We start from the raw sequence: 16,588 nt of genomic DNA on the forward strand, positions 1-16,588 counted from the left end.
AGGTTGCGTCTATTTTAAGTGTTTCTTTTGTGTTCATCCTTGCTAATCTTTGATGCTAGTCATAATTGGTTTGTCTACAAACACAAATTCCACAACTGGTTTCGTTTCAACCAACACAACCTTTGTGTCATTGACTTCTTCTCTGTTACAGACTCCTGATATAATTATCACCAACTTACTGTGTTATCATGACATGGGTTACAGAGATCTGCTTTGATGGACACATGGTTTTATTTTTCCAATGTTGGCTTGGATTGGATAAAATTCCTTTTGGTGACATTCCATGGTTGGATTTCCTTTCTGATGCTAATCATTACATGTTTTGGTAGCTTCACCAAACTCATGGCCCACAGCAGTGAATATTCCACTGTCAAACATTTTCTTCATCATCTCTACCTTTCTGTTTAGAGAAGACATTTGTCTGCGTCATTTATTAAGATCAAATGCCTCTGTTCTATATTTAAGAGATGAGGAATTATATACATTATTTACATTTGACGGATATTTGTCCTCATCTTGTTTGTTGTTAACACAATGTTTCGGATGATATATCCTCCAGCCTTCATCAGGTGTCTTGGGGAAATTTCGAACCTGGGTTCTCATTCCTAAGGTATTTTTCATTGTTGTTATTATTATTATTCAGGTCACTGCCTAGAATCGAACTCGGAATCTTGGGGTTAGTAGCCCGTGCTCTTAACCACTATGCCATATGCCCGTGATGAAGGCTGGAGGGTATATCAGCCGAAAAGTTGTGTTAGTGACAAACAAGACGAGGACAAATATCTGTCAAATGTAAATAGTGTAAATGCCTGTGTGTCTCTTTTGTTTACTGGTCCCATGTTGATGGCTACATGTATGTAAATCCGAATAAAATATTCACAGCCTTGCAGCACAATGCTGTAAACATGAGTGATAGTTAGTGCATTGAGGCTAGCTGAGCATTGTGGGTGGTTGCTAGGGTACATTTCTGTGGTACAAGCATAATCTACTGATTACTGCCCTGCATTGTCAGACCACTCCCTCGTTCAGTGTGATATGGTTTACAGTCGAGCATAACCATGTTATCCTGGATCACTGATCAATGAATCCCTGATAAACAAGGCTACGTACACTGTTTTGTCCCTTACCATGCAGTACCTCATCTCCTATGTTATATCTTGTTCCCTTTATCATAAATTGTAATTTTAACATCCACTTTTCTATGCTTGCATGGATCTGATAGAATTTGTTGGGGAAGATTTTCCATGGCCAAATACCTTTCCTGTTACCAACCGTCCCCTATTTCCAAGTAAGGTGTTATTTCTCCTCAGTCAGACACCTTTTTCATGAAAGGCTGGAAATAAAAAAACAACCTCACTTGTATGATACAATGTTTGTTTTCAACCATCATGTGATGTCAGGGCAAGGTCACACACGCTACACACACGCACTAGGCTTCTTTCAGTTTCCATCTACCAAATCCATTGATAAGGCTTTAGTTGGACCAGGGCTATAGAAGACATTTTCCCAAGGTACTGTAGAATGGGATTGAACCTAAGACCACATAGTTGGAAAACAAGCTTACAACATCACCATCATCATCATCATTGTTTAACGTCTGTTTTCTATGCTGGCATGGGTCGGATGGTTCGACTGATGTCTGGGAAACTAGGAGGTTGCACCAGGCTCCAGTCTGATCTGGCAGTGTTTCTACAGCTGGATGCCCTTCCTAACGCCAACCACTCCAAGAGTGTAGTGGGTGCTTTCTTTACGTGCCACTGGCACAGGTGCCAGGGGAGGCTGGCATTGACCATGATCAGATGCTGCTTTTTACGTGCCACAAGCATGGGAGCCAATCAAGGCAGCACTGGTATCGGCCAAGACCCTAATGTATAATACTAGGACCCTATGTGTAATACCTGATTCCTGTAATCACTGTGGTCCTTAAACATTTCAGTTATTTTACCATTGTATTTTTCTTTTTGTTTTAATCAAAGATTGTTGATATTTTTGTCTTAGAGGGAGGAGTTATAAACTTTAACAAAAATTATTTTATAGCTGCTTCAAATATTTAATGAATGTTGTAACGGGTTTTAGATAATTAATTCAGTGCGGGTCAAAAGAGTGGAAGTGAAAAACAAAAAAATAAATAAATAAAATTCTTTAAATTTTGACATGTCTGTCATTAGGAATGTTTATCAATAGCAGGAATGTAAGAGGCAGAAATTCACTTTTTGAACTGAACATTCAGAAATGGTAATGATGGCAGTAGTATTAGTAGTGGTTGTAGTAGTCATGGTAGCAGTGGTAGTAGTGGTGGTAGTCGTAATAATAATTTGTACAAAAGTGTTGTTAATATTTAGAAATTCAAAGAATTTATAAACCTTCTATAAAAATGAACTCAATAGAATTTAAGAATAATTGTGGCTTATTTTGTTCTTTTGTTTTCTGGTCCACCACTTCTCCCCATCGCTACAATGGACTCTTCTAAGATTCTGGCCTTATTCTCACCTTCCAGTTTTTCATTTTGAGAATCATTCCTACTTCATCATAGAATGGTACCTTTTAATTTTGGCAAATGCTGACTACCTGCTCCTCCATACAATATGTAAGTCAGTGTGGAGGTGCAATGGCCCAGTGGTTAGGGCAGCGGACTTGTGGTCGTAGAATTGCAGTTTCAATTCCATGACCAGGCGTTGTGAGTGTTTATTGAGCGATGAAGCTCCAGCAGGGGTTGGTGGCGAACCCTGCTGTACTCTTTCACAACTTTCTCTCTTTCTTCCTGTTTCTGTTGTACCTGTATTTCGAAGGGGCCAACCTTGTCACACTCTGTGTCACACTGAATCTGCCCGTTAAGTGAACATGTCTGTGGAGTGCTCAACCAATTGCACGTTAATTTCACGAGCAGGCTGTTCTGTTGATCGGATCAACTGGGACCCTTGTCATGTGACTCAATGAGGGAGTCACTATATAGTTACTTGATGACCAGCAATAGCTGTTCTTCCTCAAGTCACATACAAACATCTTTGAAAAACGAAGGACATACTGGATAATGTGGTCCTTAATACAAGATGGTCACGTTGGAATGCTTTTGATCATAGGTCTTTGGGATTAGGGCTGACCCCAAGGCAAAACAAGCGCACCAACAACAAACACCCTTGCATTAATCTTACGAAAATCTCATTTGTTTGAAATGTCTTTCTTATTCTGGCATTTAAAAAGAAACAAAAATTACTTTACAAAGCTTAACTTGACAGAAGCTTGACAGAAAGGAATCTTAGCATTATTGCCAGAAATGTGCCACGGGGAAATCCCAACATGAAGACTTTGGTGACAACAGTGTGAAAATGATGTTAGTGAATCACACAGTTCTTTGTGAACTAAGATATCTGTCAAGGTTCATGACTTAGTCATTTCCTTTGAATATAATCCAAAAATCACCCCTTCTCTCCCTTTCCACCATTCCACTGTTAATTTCTTTGAATCAAATCTAAATGGTCCCTAACTATTTTTTGCTTATGGATCCCTTTGGTTTGTATTCTACTCAAGTGGACCCTCATAGCCATTTGATGTTTAAAAAATCTTATATTTTTATAGTTAACCCTTTTGATACCAACCCGGCCAAAACCGCCTCTGGCTCTGTAGTACAAATGTCTTGTTTTCATAAATTTTGAATTAAAATCTTCCACCAAACCTTAGTCACAATTTATGTTCCCAACACTAGCTTAATGATAACTAAGTTCTTTTACTAAATTCTTTGTTATATTTAAAATTAATTGATTGAAACACAGAGCATCTCAAAATAAATATGGTAACAAAAGGGTTAAATATTATAAGGAATTGTATAAAATAATTGTTAAAATATTTTGTATATTTTAGAAGTATAACATTGGGAGTTAAAGGGAAACTTGTTAGGAATTAACATTGGTAATTTCCTGGAATGTGGAACACAGCCAATGAAGACAATGTTTTGTGACTTGACAGTATTAATACCAATAATTCTAACAGACAGCTGCTCTCACCATAACTAGTTTCCATGGACACTTTTGAACATGTTTAAACCATGTTATGTGTGTCATAACTTGTTGTTTAGTCCCGGTTCCACAGATCTGTGATCAAAGAGATCTTAGTCATGACCCTGTGTTCTAGGATTACAACATCGAGTGTTTTTTCTCCTGTAAGTCATTAAGGTGAGAAGTGGAAGAGATTTTGCCTGTTATTTCTAGCAAGTTGAACACCCACCTATCTTATTTACCTCATTGGCCCATTATCAAGAATATGGCGGTGAAGAGGGAGAGGTCTGTTAGCAGCAATAACGGGAGAGAGAGGAACGGAATTGTTCCGGTTCACTAGATGTGCAGTGAGTCAGAGAAATTGCTTGTGCACATCGAGAAGGTGACTGACTGCACATCGAGAGGTGACTGCATTGATATGCAGATGCAGTACAGCATATGGATGAATGATGCATGTTAAGGGTGGAGGCTTTGCTGTGAAGCAAGCTGTTGTAGGACTGGGATATTGAGTCTGGCAGCTGATGCGGGATAAGGATGACTGGTGATATCCCATCCAACCATGACGAAATATTTATAAAGGTGTTGATGGTGATGATGATTGTTGCCATATGAGATTACTTGTGAATGTTCATATTTCCTAGAATATCTTTGCACATAAACACATGCATGTGCATACATGCATAGGAACAGAAATGTACACATTCCTGCATGTGTATATGTATGCGTAGATACATACATACACACATATACACACACACACACACACACACTCACATGTGGTTGTGTGCATATATATATATATATATATATATATACACACACACACGTGTATTTATATATAGATATGTGTACATACATATATATATATATATATATATATACACACACACACACATGTATTTATATATATATGTGTATATACATACATATATGATAACTACATATATTCAAAAGATAAGCACATATATATACACATAATGTATTTATACAAATATGCTTACATGGAGCATGAAAAATAGAAAACGTTAAGGAAGGATAGTTTCTTTTTGATTTGATGTCATAGAAGAGAGTCCGCCACCTTGTTCAAGCAATGAAGTCGTATGTTATGTATGCTTACATACAAGCACGTGTATTCTTATATATATGTGTGTATATGTTTTGTAGACACATACATATAGTCATTCACTCATTATTGTTGCTGTTTAACCCTTTAGCAATCAGATTACTCTGTCAAACATAATGCTTATTTATCCAAATTGGTTTGAATTAATCATGATTAAACATGCATTATCTTGCAGCTTCAAGATTTCTATGAGATGATTGCTTATTTTTAATGACATTGTAGGATAAGGTGCAAGAGGCTGGACCTGGTCAGTTTGAACATAAAATGGGTGGAATAACGGTGGCAAGCTGGCAGAAACATGAGCACACTGGGTGAAATGCTTAGCGGTATTTCATCTGTCTTTACGTTCTGGGTGCAAATTCCGCTGAGGTCGACTTTGCCTTTCATCCTTTCAGGATTGATAAATTAAGTACCAGGTGAGTGCTGGGGTCGATCTAATCAACTGGCCCCCTCTCCCAAAATTTCAGGCCTGGTACCTAGAGTAGAAAAGAAAAAGGAAAAAAAAAATGGGTGGAATAATGGCCAGTCTAAAAGCCAAAGGGTTAAGGAAATATCATTTAAAGAATATTGCTCTTACTGTTTCCAACAAGCCATTGTTTATTGTCCCATGATACTTGTTGACATCTAGGTGCTGGTTATAAAATATTGTCGATGTTTTGGATACCATGACAGTAACACCACAATGGCAACACTCTACATATTCTTGTGTGTCCCCTTCTATCAGAGAAGCCCCAAATCAGGAACTCTTTTAACAATTCATTCAGCTGTTACCAGTTTTCTGACCCTCTGTCTTGTGTTGCAAGGGAAAGTTGTGGTGCTCATGGTTTTCCAGGAAGTATGAACAGCATAATTGAATCAGTGTCAATTGAAACCCAAAATGGTTTCAGCTTGCACTTGCTGGAGACTTGGTTGTTTTATTTTTCTTTGTACCACTTTGTACCATTGAAGGCTACTGAACCATTTGTTTGCTATGAATTTATAGTCAGTCAAATTGACCCCTTCCCCCAATAGATGTCTGGTATTTAACCCTAAAGAGATTGAAACTTGGAATGAAGAGGGAAGACAATAAATATAACAAGATGTTTAGTTTGGCTCTCCACCATTTCTACTGCATTTCTGACTGACTTCTGATTGAAGAGGAATTGATTAGGTATGGGTCTATATTTCGTATTGTTGAATGCTTAGTGTATTGATCTAGCTGCAGTATATTATTGATACCTTATTGATTGATCCTAGTGGTCATTTTGTTTGGCGGTTGAAAACTGAAGTCTACCTGTGTGGCAATGATGGTGATGATCTTCCCACCAAAGGCAATGTCTGAAATTTTGTGGCAGGGAGTAAGTTGGTTACACTGACCCTAGTGTTCAATATATATTTATTTCATCAACCCTGGAAATACAAAAGGCAAAGATGATGATGATAATAATAATAATAATAGTAATTAGAAAATTAATATTTTAAAATCTCACAATGATATTCAGCAGCAGTACTTTCGAGTAAAGATTGTTTGCCAACATAACATAGCAGTCTTGGTTTAGGACGAATGTTGCTGTAATTTAGCCCCAGGATGAAGGGAAATAGCCTGGAAATTGCGATACAGGGATATTGCTTTGAGCTGAGTCGGGGTGCTAGATTCCCTTGTTCGAAAATATAAGGACACAGATTGGATTGTATAGCCAGCTGGAGATGTTTTCTCCTGGGGCTAAATTACAGCAACTTTTGTCCTAAACCAGGACTGCCATGTTATGTTAGCAAACAATCTTTACTCCAATAATATTAATAATGATGGTAATTACACTGATAATGATTTTCTAATTTAAGCAGAAGACCAACAATTTTGAGGGGAAGGGGTTAACATCATTTGTCGTAATTGTAATTTGGGCCATGAGTACTAGACTAACAAAATATATCCCACCAGATTCAAGTGAAGAAAAGAACTTGTTTTACTTGGATAAGAGTTATCCTTATCGTTTCATGTCTGCCTTCCATACTGGCATGGGTGGGACAGTTTGACAGGAGCTGGCCAGGCAGGAGCCTGCACCAGACTTCTGTAACTGTTTTGGCAGAATTTTTACAGTTGGATACCCTTCCTAACACCAACTACCCAGCAGAGTGGACTGAGTGCTTTTTGCATGGCACAAGCACAGGCGAGGTCAGTTTTGGCAAGTTTTTTTTACAGCTGAATGCCCTTCCAAATATGCCAACCACTTTACAGTGTAGACTGGATTCTTATTAAGTGGCACCTGCACTGACAGGGTCACCAAGGCAAAAATCTTTTGAGTGGGGAGGGGGCATTGGAGGAGGTGATCTCATGTCAGATGATGAAAGGCTATAGTGAGACAGAGAGACCAAAATAGGCTCTTGCTTTAGAGGAAGTACAAGGTTACCTGGCCAGAGAGAGAGAGAAGAAAGAAACAGGTGTGCTGTTGCAAACAAAACTGTCCATTGGAAAGAAAACCCAAACAAGAATGCACACGTGGAAGAAGGACTAACTTTCTGGGATGCAACAGGCATGAATACTGTGTTCACATGCTAAAAATCTATTGGTGGTCTTATCCCTAATGCTATTGACTCCAGTACATGACTGGTATTTTTTTCATCCTCCACATGGATAAAAAGCAAAAATTTGGTCAAATTTTGAAAGGTATTGAGCTAGAACAAATACCACAAGGTATTTTTTTTTCTGACATTGACAATTCTGCTTGCTTGTCACCTTTATAGTAATAATAATAATAATGATAATAATAATAATACTATAGGCACAAGGCCTGAGGTTTTTTGTTGGGTAAGGGGCTAGTTGAGTAACATTGACCCCTGTGTTCAACTGGTACTTATTTTATTGATCTCAAAAGGCTGAAAGGCAAAGTTGATCATGGCAGGATTTGAACTCAGAACATAAAGATGGTTGAAATGCTGCCAAGCATTTTGTCCAGCATGCTAACAATTCTGCCATCTCCTTGCAATAATTATAATAATAATGATGATGATGATTGTAGTAGTAATAATGATGATGGTGCTGTTGTGTAGATTCTCTTCACTAATTAGTATGTTGACTTGGTTAGTGTGTTAGTTATAAACGACTTTATTCGTGCTTAATTGGTTAATGAGAGAGGCTGGACTACATGAAACCTGTATTCCTACTAGATTTCATGTTGAATCTTTTGGTTTAGAAATGCATGAGGTACATGGCTAAGATATGGAAGCAACTGAGTGACCAGCCTGTATTTGGACTGTAATATTGATTAATAATATAAGACAGGCACCAAGTCATAAATTGTCAATAATCATGTTAACTTGTGGTCTTTGATTTGGTACGGTTTTATCGACTGACGAAAGATGAAGTTGACTTTGGTAAGATCCAAGTTTGGAATGTGGAAAAGACATAATTGAATATTACAGAGCTGGAAATTGCAGTTGATACCAGTGCCGGTGGCATGTAAAAGAACCATCCGAATGTGGCCGTTGCCAGCTTCCCCTGGCACCTGTGCCGGTGGCACGTAAAAAGCACCCACTACACTCCCAGAGTGGTAGGCATTAAGAATGGCATCCAGCTGTAGAAACACTGCCAGATCAGACTGGGCCTGGTGCAGCCTTCTGGCTTCCCAGACCCCAGTCGAACTGTCCAACCCATGCTAGCATGGAAAGCGGATGTTAAACGATGATGATGACTTTGTTTTATGCGCTGTTGATTTGGTCTCTTCACCACCCTCCTTTGCTCCCTCCTGGGACAGAACATTTCTACTCTAAATGTCATTTCTTTGCCACGGTGTTATATATGCATGGCTATTCAATTTCTGTTCCTAATTTTAGCAAAGTGTTGGTAGGGGTCTGTGATGATTTTTATAAATAAACATCCTGTAGTGGCCCTGTTGTAGGTTAGTCCCAGGTCCTTTTCTGATCCAGCTATGACCTTTCTAAATTTTTCCCTAAGCACAGCTGTGTGTTGTGTGGCTTCAGGTTCAATCTCACTCCACAGTATCTTGGGGAAGTGTTTTCTATTGTAACCCTGGGCTGACTGATACTTTGCAAGTGAATTTTTTAGATGGAAACTGTAGGAAGCTCATCATGTGTATGCTGATATTTTGTTTGTAACAGTTTGTGGTGAAATGGCGTTGATGTTTACACTCCTTGTTAACATTACAGCAGGTCATTGTATTTTCAGAGATCTGAAGAATATAAAATCTCTACTTGAAATATAGGTAAGAGTTGGTGACAGGAAGGGCACCAAAATGTATAATAACTCCTTGTCCAAGCCTGTATATTATGTTGTCTAATTTGGGCATATCCAGTTTGTCTTTTTTATTTTTTTTTTTAAGATAGCAGAGTGTGATTTGAGGGATATTTTGGCTGCAATTTCTCAACTTGTCCTGTGAAGCTGTAGAGACACCTTCATTGACTCAGAGCTCCCCTGTTCAACTAAGGAGTCAAAAGCAGTTAAGATAATGTGCCTACCTCTATCTAGGAGTAAATGAATAATGCAGTGATAGTGTCACCTTATGTCAGTAGCTTACGAGCTTGAGCCAAGCAAAAACGAAAAACCAATCAGGAAAATATTACTAATGTGTTTGAAATAATTAATTGAATAGAGTAACTTTATGACCTTCATACTCACTACTCCTAAAACCATTGCAGTTGCTCGAAACTTGGTGTGCACCATTCTTCTTGGAGCATCAGAAGAATCTGCAAGTAACCATCCGTCATTTTTTTATGTTGGATATTTTTTTTGTCTTGATTGAAGGTTTTCTCATCATGGATCAAATGGTTTTCTTATGTTTTTGCATCACCAGAGGCTTGATGTTACTTTAGAACAGGGGTCCCCTGACTTTTTAGACCATCGACCCTTTCATGGAATGCTTGAACCCTCATTGACCCCACCCCCAGGCATGTACAAGAAATAAATAATAGTAATAGTAATAATAATAATAATGTAGATGTGCATTTATCGACCCCTTGAATAGTCCCATTGCCCCCCTCCCCAGGGGTCGATATTGACCACTTTGGAGACCCCTGCTCTAGAGGATGCTGAGGGGCTGGCACGGGACCACCAGTTATGGAGTGGTCACTGGTGTATCTGGTTGGCTTTATGCATGATGATACTTGTGGGACCATTGAGATGGGATTACCCCAGCTCCATAGAGCAGAGAGAGAGGGGTATATGAATTGTGATGTTTATGCCGTTCTAAAAAGAATTGCCATATGTTATACTAGTTCTACTGGTTATTGACTCACAGACATTGTTTGCAGGATTTCTTGTAAGTATGTGTACAGTACTTAATTAGTTGATGAAGAAAGAGAACAAAAAGGTCTGCTGTGGTGCACAGTTATTGTGATAGGTTATTATGTAGTGGCAGTAGATTCAGTGGCGGTGGTGTTGGTGGTAGTAGTGGGTTGTTGTGAGATGAAGAATTTGCATCCAGTCTCCAAGGATTCACCTCCGCATTGGCATCTGTTCTCTTGTAATCTGTCTAACTTGTGTCTAACTAGAAAAGTTGTTTGTTGTCTTTCTAAACTGGCTGCCAAGATGGAGAAATTATTACTGTTTACTTCAAACTCCATCTGTCTTCCGGTTGGTCAGATTACATTGTGATATCCCTGATGTATTCCAACCTATGTATGTATATATGTGTCTACATGTATCCATGTTTGTATATGTATGTACTGTATGTATGTATTTATATGTATCTATATATATGTGTGTGTGTATATATGTTTATATGTCTGTATATATATTGGTATATGTAAGTGTATATATAGATGTGTATGTATATGTATTTATATATACAAGTGTTTATGTATGTATGTATATATATTATTTACAGACATATGTGTATATATCTGTTTATATGTGAATGTATATAAATGTGTGTGTATGTATATATGTATTTAGTGTGTAAATTTTTAACTGTAACATCCATCTTGTCAAAAGATAAACCGGTTCTCTAAACTGAAGCATTTCTCTGAATGACTATTTCCACCTACAGGACAACTGTTGGTCGACCCATCTCTTGTCTCCAATTAATACACATGTCCTTGTCACCCAGTGTCATCACTAGACATGTCTTGTGTCTCCCTGTTTTTACCTCTCACTCTATATTCACTCTTCTCCTCTCCTTGTCATTTCCTCCACCACAATCCCATACTTAATATTTTTACAGTTGTTCTTCTCCAGAGCCACACCTATCCTTAATTTAACCAAAACAATGATATACAAGTTGTCTGATAGTCCACAGAGAAACCCAAAGTATAAACATAATTAATGAGAGAAAACCATCGAGGATTTGAGTCAGCAGAGACCATCGTTTTAGTTGGAGTAAATACAGTTCTCAGAAAGAAGTGGGGAAAGGGCCAATGTTTTGTGCTACAGACTTCTTGTTATGGGAGGAAACATTATTTTTGTGATGTGGATGAATTAACTGTTACACTTTGATATAAGAGTCCATGTTCACATGAAGCTTTTTGGTCCTCTACATCTGCGAAGGCCGGATGTGTGGGGTGGGCTGTTAATTAATAGTTTATTCTTAGGTTTTTGTGACTTCTCAGATAACTGCCCCCACATAGACATGGCCTTCAAAGCTCCAGTGGACTAAATACTTCATGTAAATACCATATTTATTTGTATAATGTGTGAAGTTTGATATAAATATTGGTCTTAAAGTTGCTGGGTAGCATTTGACTTCATCATTTCACAACCATTTTTTCATGCTTGCCTGGGTCGGATTGAACTTCTTGAAGTTTTTCTGCGACCAGATGTCCTTCCTGTTACCAAATCCTTGCTGTTTCTAAGGAAGCTATTTGCTCCTGGTCAGACATGCTTTTCATGGGAGACTGGAAACAAATGAGCTCACTTGCAGGCTGGGGATGCTCATTTACAACCATTGTGTGATATCTTGACAAGGGTACTCGCAAGCAAATACGTGCAAATGCATACCTGAGTGTGCGTGCATGTATGTGCATGAGTGTGTGTGCATGTGTGGATATGTGTATGCGCCTGCCTGCATATATATATATATATATATATATATATATAGTACAGGCTTCTTTCAGTTTCTGTCTATCATATCCATTCCACTCACATGACCTTGGTCAACCCATGGTCATAGCAGAAGACATTTGCCCAGGGTGCTACACACTGGGACTGAACCCAGGATCACATGGTTGGGAAGCAAGCTTCGCAGCCACACAGCTCACTTCAGTGTAAACATAAAAAAGATAATACATATTACTAGTTTTTAAGTGCAAAAGTTGTGGGAGTGCATTGTATTTGTGACGATGTTGTAGTTTTTTTTCCATTTCCTGAGTGCAGAGGAAGGGGCAGTGGCCATGACATTTTGCAGACTCTCTGAGAGTGGTGAGCTTGGTGTTGTTATTGGTCCTGTATTTAAACTGTTGCATGTTGAACACTAGCAGGGAGAAGATTTCCAGAGGGATTGATGCTATGGAGAGGAAAGATTGGGATATGATAGTTAATGCAGGGCTGCACTCATTAAATATGGTATATGGAATTAGCTTACACTTTGGTTGTTATAAGTTAAATCCATGTTTACATGATGGTCATGTGTGGGTGGGTAGAAGTAAGGCCACAGGATGACTTCATAGTGAATGGAGTAAATACTGTATCGTTTAATTAAACTGCAATTTTGTTACTTAGCTCCAGATTAACCCCAATCAGAAGCATTCCAGCCATGACCTTCATAGATTGCATTGTCCAATGTACTCAATTTTTATGTTTTTAAAGATGATGGTGTGTGATTTAACTCTTTTGTTACTGTATTTATTTTGAGATGCTCTGTGTTTCTTTCAATTACTTTAAATATAACAAATAATTTAGTAAAATAACTTATCATTCAGCTAGTGTTAGGAACATAAATTGTGACTAAGGTTTGGTGGAAGATTTTAATTCAAAACTTATGAAAACAAGACATTTGTACTACAGAGCCAGAGGTGGGTTCAGCTGGGTTGGTATTGAATGGGATTAAGTGACATTTGGCTGCTGTTTCCAGTAGGTTCTTTCTCTGTCATTTTGCCATAAATTTATTTATTGAAGGAAGATGGCAAAGTTGATTATAGTGGGATTTGAACCTGAGATCAGTTTATCTTTGGAAGTTGATTTCCTCCAAATGTCAGGTTGGTTGGTTGGTTGGTTGTTGTTTCATGTCAGTCCTGACTGAGCAAATTTGTGAATCTGCTTCAATGCTGGTAGTCTACATTTGTCTCTGTTTGAGTAGAGATGTTGACATTATGACCAATTGCTCTGCTCTTTCAGAGACCTTTGGAAGAAAGAAATCCCTTTCTTGGAAAACTATAAAGAATTGGCAAAGAGAAGAGTGTCCAGCTGTAAAATTGTTCCCTCAAATAATTCTGTGTCCAATCATTATCATCATCATTTAATGTTTACTTGTCCATGCTTGCCTGGGTCAGATGGGATTTGTTGAGGCAGATTTTTCTCCAGCTGGGTGCCCTTCCTGTCCACAACCCTCACCTGTTTCCAAGCAAGGTGATATTTCCCCATGACTGAACATATTTTCCATCGAAGACTGGAGTTTGTGCAACCTCACTTGTATGACAGCAATGCTCATATACAGCTATCAAGTGATGTCTAGACAAACATGTACATACACACGTGTGTGTGTGATGGGCTTCTTTCAGTTTCCATCTATCAGATCTACTTACAAGCTTTGGTCAACCTGTAGGTATATATAGAAGACACCATGCAATGGAACTGAGCCCAAGACCGCATGGTTAGAAATTAAGCTTCTTATCCAACTTGTACCTATGTGGGGTATTTAACCTCTTTTTCTAACAAACCAAGGGATGACATGAGGCTCACCTGTTGACATGAGGCTCACCTGTTGACTGAGCTGTAGTATCTGTCCTGATACTTCTCTCTTGTTCACCTGTACCTTACACTACCTTCAGGTGTGGTATGGCTGTTTCCTGCACCAGCTTCACATAGAAGCCCCAGCCCATCCAAAGTGCCTTGAATCGCAGGACGGCCTGCTGTACTTACCTTGGATCGTAGGGCGACCTGCTGTGCTTGAGGAAACCTATTGAGTCAAGTACATCAGCATCAAAAAATCAAATGGAAATTGTAGTTGTGGCACATAAAAAGCACCATCCGAACATGGCTGATGCCAGCGCCACATTGACTGGCTTCTGTGCCGGTGGCATGTAGAAAGCTCCAACTGATCGTGGCTGTTGCCAGCCCCCCCTGACAGCTGTGCTGGTGGCATGTAAAAAGCACCCACTACACTCACGGAGTGGTTGGCATTAGGAAGGGCATCCAATTGTAGAAACACTGCCAGATCAGACTGGAGCCTGGTGCAGCTTCCTGGCTTCCCAGACCCTGTCAAACTGTCCAACCCATGCTAGCATGGAAAACGGACGTTAAACGATGATGATGATATTCTTTTTGTGGTTTCAGTCATGGGACTGTGGTCATGCTGGATCACTGCTTTATACTCTATAGTGTCCAATCCCTTTCCCATTATTGCACTCCCTCTCTACCTTTTCTCCTTGCACTCCCCCTCTTTTCTAATTACAATTTCACAATATTCCAACTATATCTTGTCTCCTTTTGAATTTATGACTAGCATGGACATCTTTTGCTCTTGGCTTCTCTCTCTTTATCTCTGTGTATATAGCGATATAGGTGTGGTAACCCGAATTACTGCAATGGGGTGTCTTGCGTGAGATTGTGATACGGGGTAGCTTATGGGATGTATTGATATAGGCTAGCCTCTGTCTCCCGGTGTGACACAGAAGAGGGAATTTTGCAGTAATGATTTTGGGGTCATTGCATGTAAAACAGTGGATTGGTTGCTGCTGTGTGAGATGGAGTGGGCGGCATGCGTTATGGGGCTTTTATGGGAGTTAGGAGAGAACAACATATTTGTTACGTTAGAACATGTTTGTTATTTATCATTAAAATATTTAGATAGGAATGTCAGAACTTTAACACTTGCAGATGAATACACAGATGCACATGTACACATGCATAAATTCATATGCGCATATATGCATATGTATGCTCATACGTACATATGTACGTACAACCATCTGTATAAACTTGGTATTTAGTGCTTTCATGCATTTATTCTCTTTTGAAATTATGGTTGAATTATTCTGTTATTTATATTTAATTTCTCAAAAATTAAGTAAAAAAAAAAGCAGGAAAAACAATCCAGAATCCTTGTCCAGTACTGGATTGATCCCAAAATCTAATCAGTTCATGCCAGTCACAAGGCCAAACATCCCTGAAAGCTTCATCCAAATCCATCCTACAGTTCTTGAGATATCTTGTCCACGGACAAACAAACACGACTGAAAACAATACCTCCACCTTTGCAAAGGCAGAGTTAACGAGGTTATTTGGGTTATAATATAACTAATAAATGTTAGGATATGTTGTATGGGTTATAAACTGATTAATGTTAAGTTATCTGGATTATGATGTTGTAAGAGGCTAGTGTTAGTATGGGTTATCTGGATTATAATATAACTGACAAATGTTAGTATTTGTTGCATAGAATGTAATATAAACAGATTATCGTTGCATTGCAGAATCGTTAGAAGGTCAAGATGGACAAAATGCTTAGCAGCATTTTGCTCAGCATTCCGAGTTCAAATCCCACTGAGGCTGACTTTTACCTTTCATCCCTTTTGGCAGTTGATATCACAAGTACCAGTTGAGCACTGGGGTCAATTTAATCGACTTACTCCCCTCCCCTAAAACTGCTGGCCCTGTGCCAAAATTCGAAACTATTGTTTCAGGTATTTTGATGGAACAGTTGTTATTTTGACTGTAATTTTGGATGCATATGGATCTGTTAACTCTTCTTCCACCACGTCAAGTGGCTCTTCAGCTTGTCATCTTTCTCCCCCCCCTCTCTCTCTCTCTCTAAAACCTATGAGATATATTTAGTTCTTCTCTTCCACCATTCTCAGTTTCAACCCCATCTTAGATTCCCTCCCCCGCACATCACTGTGGAACACACATCACTCTGGAACACACATCACTCTGGAATCTCACTTCCCAGCCTTTTTTTTATATTTTTCTTCTTTTTCTTCTGCCATGTGTTTAGGTAATAAATAGTAAGGTGAGGTCACACACTGACCTCGTCTTGTTGTTCACATTAGCTCAGCTCAGTCTAAGATGACCTGACAGTATTGCGGGTTCTCTTCCTTCCTCACCACACCAATAACGATACACCATAAAACATCTACGTTGCTGCTGTCTGCTTTAATTCTACGTTCTTTGGTCCATTTCTATATAATATTGATTTGTAACTTTGGCATACAGCCTCGTGTGTGTGTGTGTGTATGTATGTATATATATATGTATATTTATATAAATATTGATTTTTAACTTTAACACAAGGCTCTCAAATTTATAGGGAAGGTTGTAGTTGAGGGAAGTGACCCAGTATGCTACTGGTACTCATTTTCTTGACCCAGGAAAAATTAAAACGGACAG

General features: G+C 38.7%; 1 protein-coding gene and 1 long non-coding RNA gene across 12 annotated transcripts in view; one reads left to right on the top strand and one right to left on the bottom strand.

Annotated features, from left to right (window-relative positions):
- The window catches only part of LOC115211107 (calmodulin-regulated spectrin-associated protein 2), a 179,297-nt gene that overhangs the window by 24,188 nt on the left and 138,521 nt on the right, over nt 1-16,588 (top strand). The window lies entirely within an intron of this gene.
- Nucleotides 11,203-16,588, bottom strand: part of LOC118763082 — a 19,487-nt gene continuing 14,101 nt past the window's right edge. The window contains exon 4 of the long non-coding RNA XR_004998834.1: nt 11,203-11,212. This is a non-coding gene — a long non-coding RNA (uncharacterized LOC118763082). The remainder of the gene's footprint in view (nt 11,213-16,588) is intronic.

The sequence above is a fragment of the Octopus sinensis genome, linkage group LG4 (assembly GCF_006345805.1).
Source record: "Octopus sinensis linkage group LG4, ASM634580v1, whole genome shotgun sequence".
NCBI lineage: Eukaryota > Metazoa > Mollusca > Cephalopoda > Octopoda > Octopodidae > Octopus > Octopus sinensis.